Raw genomic sequence first — 6,404 nt, forward strand, 5'->3', positions numbered from 1 at the left:
AGTCTAATATCCTCTCCACCTCTGTATCAATGATCTGCGATGCTACCAATGTTCACCCCTTACTCAAAATCTTCAGATACAATTCTAACTACCTAGCGAACAATCGACATCGTCTCGAGCCTATGCTCCCAATAAATATTTAAACCTTGTCATACTCGTCATTATCAGTTTCCGTCTTGTAAATTCTAGTGCTGTCTTTTAATAAATATTTACTTACGTCAACATATTCTTGAACCTCATTCCACAAGAAACAATATTAAAAGTTAGTCAACTACTCATTAATATAATGTAATATTTTATAATTATAATGTTTGCATTAATGATATATAAAATAGTAATAATATCCATATTCTATACAACTGAAAAACATAATCTCAAAATAACCAATTTCTTAAATTTCTTTCAAATGCGGATTGAGATATAAATAGAAGAACATCGAAGTTTTCTGAAGCTTTCAGATCGGCAATTATCGTGCAGCAGAAAACCTGAGAAAACCGAGGTTCGAGTCGTGCATTTTCGGCTTTCACACGAACTAAAAGTGGTAATCATGCAGCTGCTATTTCGCGGTTCCCAAGATGATTATAAAAATAATATCTATTATACCATTTTGTTCCACAATTTTCAGCCATATGAAATGATCTCGTGGTTCGATGTAAGTTAAATATAGGGAAATACGGCTAAAGAAATGTCTACATGAAAAGCGAAATTACTTTCCGAATTACCCAGATTTTTGACGAAAATCCTTTGAAAAGTATTAATAGTGTTAAATGAATAATTTTATTGTTTGTTTTAATAAATTAATTTTTCACATTTAGTAAGCTTTGATATTCTATATTGAAATTATGAGCTTTAAAAATGAAAAAATTTCAAATCTTCAGTCCATAAAAATTGAGTGCTCGTAAAATTCTAGAATTTGAAACTAAAAAACTAAGAAATTTTATAAACAATTTCATAAATTTTATGAAATTAATTTTTAAATACAGATAATTTTAATATATTCTATTTAAATTTTCTAATTTTTTCAACTTACAAACTTTTAGGCTCCTCAAATTTGTATGTTTTTCAAGTAATGAATTAAAAATTTTTTAATCCCATTGAGGGGACGGTACATTCTAAACATTTTATACCTTTCGAAGTTACTAAAAGTAGAAATTTGTAAATTTAAAATCTGCTGCCTACAAAATTAAATTCTAATTCAGTATGTAAATGTAAAAGATCACAATTTATGAAATCTAAATAAGTAGACATTTAAAATGAAAAACCCTTAGAATGTACCATGTCCACAATAAAATTTAGTTCCAGAAACTTGCAGCATTAAACACACAGAAATTTCGGATTAAAAATTTAAACATTTTCTTTATTAATCTTTATTAAGCATGGCAATCAAAATAAAAAAATATTTTCAAGGTTATGAAAAGAAGAATAGTTCAGTTGACAGGAAATTGCAATTTATTTAGAATATTATTTTTTTCCACCCTCTTTAAAATCACATCCAATTTTTTGGTATGTACCAATATCCTCGACAAAGAAGCAGTCGAACCATTTTTGGCAAATAATTTTAAATACATCATTTACAACGAGATTTGTGTGAATAAGAAAAAATTCTAGACAATTCTATAAGCTGCGGTGTCTCAGTTCTTTGATTTCTCGTCTCTTAAATTGTCTTTAGCAAGAAATGTAAAAATCCGTTTAAAATAATTTAAAATCTGATCAACTTTATACTATAATGTACAAAATTATATTTTAAATCCTATATCTTTCAAATTCCTCGACTGTCATGTAAACTCTTGAGAAACTCTTTTAAATATTGTTAACCTTTAGAGTACTTCTTAGAGAAGATCGCTTAGTTCATAAAATACTTTTACATAAGACTCACTTCGATTTTTCAAATATTCGCCTAAATTTTGAGCGGCTCAATTTTTCCGTGTAAACCAATAAAATTCCAATACACAATTTTCGAAGAACCAATTAATATAGATTTCGCTACATGAACTCATATATGTTGTGTAAGAGAAGTCTGCAGAATATGCAGATATCTTCTCAAATTCTGTGCATAAATTTGATTCTTTTAGGTCAGATTGCCGGACAAAGGTTTCGAAATGGTGCAAAGTGTAAAGCCACACTAAGCGTAACAAAAAGTGGAACTGGTGAAAAATGGTATTATCTATTCCCACTCGTTCTAGGTATATTCTTAAACAAAAATTACTAGCAAGTAATGGAAATTTACAATTTGAAACAATTAGGTATATTCAATTAATCAGCAGCTAACTTCACTTCGTCGATTGCGGAGGGAAAATGAACTAACCTTATTTATTAATATCTTCTCGAAAAATAGTGTTTTCACTATACGTGCACTCAAACCCTGCACATTGGCAGAAGGCGGCTTTAATTACATGTTATTTTAGTAGCAGGTTATAGGAGTTATCCGTTGGTAGCTAAGAATTTCGGCTGGGTGCTAGCGCCATAGAGTGGAAACCTGAAAAAAGAAGTCTGCTACGTAAGTGGCAACATACTACTGAAGCGATTTTGCATGCGCTTGAAGTCACATCAGCAGAAGTTAATGACATTAAAAAAGTTTTTTTAACGCTCCAAAAATACTATTGCAATTACTCCATGATATTCTAATGGAAAATTTAATGTAAAAAACGAATTGCAACAAGTTAAATACCCATCTTGCTGTTTTTTTAGTTTTTGTTGCATGAAACGGAAGGGATACTAAGTGGATACCATAAGGATAAGCTGTAGAGTATCCATTCCGTTTATTCGGTGCGACAGGGAAAATAATTTCGTATTTTTTGAAAATAATTATTGAAGTAATTGTAATTATTATTCTTAAGACAGACCCTATGATAAAGACCAATCTTATTTTTGGTGGCTAGTTCTCATTGCCATCTCATCATTTCGTTGATATGCCGTTGCCGCGAACTTCCCTCCGACTCCCTTAGCCGCTAGCTACACAACAATCATAGGCGTTACTGCACGATGGAGCGAGAGAGAGCGTGAGAGCGAGACAGCGAGAATTATAATATTGCGTGCTACTTTTCTTATATTCATTCTCTCCTTACACCACCGAGTCGCTGACTGTCTTCAAAATGTTAAATTAAATTATAATTATTAAGAAAAGCTATAAGTCGATTAGCATAAAAGCCCTAATAATTTTCAAAGCATCTACCTATACATTTTGAGAACAACCAAACAAGATTAAGATTCCGGTGATCGATAGCAATCCAGGTTGGTACAATTCTAAGAGAAGAGAAACACGTTTAAATCTATTAATATTTTACTTGACTTTACAATTTAACAAAATTTCTATAGCTATAATAATGCCCTGTATTGATTGTTGACTTTAGAAATCAATAGTCAATACTGGTGCAGGCATTATTTGTTTCCAATGGTTAATAAAAAACTTCCAGTAAGTAATTTATCTAAATTCTAAATACTTATTCTCTAGTGCAAATTAGAATCTAAAATAATTCATAACTTTTGCAGATGGGTTTTGACTGTTGCTTAGTCGATTCTTTATCAGCATCGGCATTTTTGAATTCACGTCAAATCTTGCCATCATTCCCATGGAAGTCAGCAGGATTAAAAATGGTAAAATTGCAAGAATCACTACCTATAATTCGACGAGGCTGAACGCAATCAAGTATCCATAGCATTCTTTGTCAACTTCTTGTACGCTCAAGAAGTTCGGTAAGAAAAAGTGGGGCTTGTAAAATGTTCTCACACTGCGTCCGCCTTTCCTTCCACGCACGCGTCGCGATGGTTGCCTTGAAGGTTGCGCGCCAAAGAATATTTTTTGAATGACATCGTGAGACTTGCAAATGTTCAGTCACTATAAAGCGGTTGGTTGAACAATACACATCGAAGCATCGTTCAAGCAGTCACTTACTTCATATCCTGTTTTTAATCAAAATTATGTTTAGAGACTAGCGTTTTTTCTTTTGGACTAATAATGCATTATTCAGTTGAATAGATATTCATTATTTCTTTTTCTACTTTTTTTTTATATGCAAAATTAGAAATGCTTGTTCAATGATCTGATGAGTGATTGCGAATAATACACTGTGAGAGAGATAGAGCCCGAAAGTGACGCTTTAAACCAAGTCTTAGATAGGCCGTTAATATATGCATTTTATGAAGACCTAGCACCTCTCTTCGATTGATTGACAAAAGGCTTGACGAATATATCAAAAGGTAAAATACTTGCTAAAAACATATGCCATTCTAAGCTGTATTGAATCTGGTTACCCATGTGAAAATTAAAGTTTTTCTCCTACTAAGAAGTACCAATGATACTTTGATGCCATTTTTAATTTGTTTATGCAGCAAACTGAGAGACGGAGAGATATTGAGTTAAGTTATACGATGGCTGCCATGATAACGCCAGTCATGGACTGCGCTCTTGATTACAGAGACCCACAAAAGAAAAACTGTCTACACGAGAGAAGTGACTAGACTACCCTTATGGAATTTGAGCCGCTGGATCCGAATATGACCTTAGAATTTGTCCTACACGTCCCAGTTTTTATCTAGATGCAAAAAGTAGGAAAAAGACTAGAGATTCTTTAGTCACACCGGCCATACAAAAAGTTTTTCAGCACGAGAGAAGTGACTAGGTTACTATTAAGGTGTACCCTGGCGGACCGAAGGAACCGAATGGAGCTTCTATAAAGTACACGTAAAGCCCCCATTCGGTTCCATTTTTAAAAACTCAAAAAAAAAAAAAAAAACAGCAAGATCAGCTTTTAAACTGTTGAAATTCGGATTCTACGTTAAATTTTCTATTAGAAACTCACGGAGTAATCGCTATACTTTTTTTGCAGCGTTAAAAATTAGAAAAAATGTCATTAACTTCTGCTGAAGGTGACTTCAAGCCCATCCATAATAGCTCAAGTAGTATGTTGCGCGAAGTATTGTGATTACTCCGTGAGTTTCTGATGGAAATTTTAACGTAGGATCCGAATTTCAACAATTTAAAAGTGGATTTTGCTGTTTTTTTTTAGTTTTTAAAAAAGGAACCGAATGGGGTCTTTACGGGTACTTTGTAGGGGCTCCATTTGATTGCTTCGGTCCGCCAGGATATTTACACGCCTGTTCAATGGTCACCAGCCAGCAGAAAAGTCATAAGAGTAAAAGAGACAGAGAGCGGAAAATTAAAAGAAAAGTACCCTCCATCTCTTTCACTCTTATGATTTTTCTGCTCGCTGACGGCCAGTTGATAGGAGTGTAAATACACCATTATGGATTTTGAGCTACTGAATCCAAATCTGGCCTCAGAATTTCTACTACACGTCTCAGTTTTCCCCTAGATGCAGAAAATACGAAAACCTAGGGTTATTCTGAGTATTATTTTGATAATATCAGTATACGGAAGAATAAACGTACTGGCGTCATATTCTTATGCGTTGGGTCTCGCAAAGACCAAATTTATGCACAAAAACTCCCTAGTGTGCTTACCGTTTCCCCTAGCCAGGATGAATCTAGGGAAATTGAAGGTCTTGCGCAGCGGCGGACAGGTGTTTGAGCGCACGGTGGGAAGCATTTTTTGGGGCGCTTTTTTAACAAAACAAAAAAGAAAGGTGGACGGCAGCTTATTTACTTTTTAAGCCCCCCCCCCTTCTGTACACACACAGCCACATCGATTTGGGTCGACAGCCACATCCATTTGGTTTGGAATTGTTTTCAATAAAGCAGCTAAAATGATTGTGAAACTATAAGAATTGATTAAAGTTAACTCGTGACCAAGAAAATTAAATTTTACTAAATTATTCAGTCTTAATCGTAGAATTAAAATTATTCAAAACTATAGAAGTCGATTGGGTTCAATTGCTTAAAATACAGTTAATTCTGATTCCTTCAATTGTTTTCAATAAAGCAATTATAATGATTGAAAAATAATCAGAATTAATTTAATTTAATTTGAGGAAAACTATTAAATTTCATTAATTTACTAAGTTTTAATTGTATAATTAAAATTATTAAAAACTATAGAAATCGACTGGGTTCGAAAGTGCGCAAAATAAAATTAATTTAAATTCTTCAATTGTTAATAATAGCGCAAATACAATTATTGAAAAGTGATAAAAATTGATTTAATATGATTGATAAAAAATATATTCAATTTCATTCATTATACAAAATTATATAAAGCTATAGAAATACATTGGTTTAAATCATGTAAAATGTAATTGATTCTCATTCTGACAATTATTTTCTATAATGTGAGTAAAGTTATTGAAAAGTAATAGAATTTGATTGGATTTATTTATAAAAAATTGGTTGAAATTCATTCATTTTTATTCATTATTAAAATATAATTCCACTTTATTCAAAATAGCGCGGCGCTAGTTGTCCTACCCCTCCCTGGTTTTACATAGAAAGCAATGGGACTAAATCACTTT

The sequence above is a fragment of the Belonocnema kinseyi genome, chromosome 6 (assembly GCF_010883055.1).
Source record: "Belonocnema kinseyi isolate 2016_QV_RU_SX_M_011 chromosome 6, B_treatae_v1, whole genome shotgun sequence".
NCBI classification, from domain to species: domain Eukaryota; kingdom Metazoa; phylum Arthropoda; class Insecta; order Hymenoptera; family Cynipidae; genus Belonocnema; species Belonocnema kinseyi.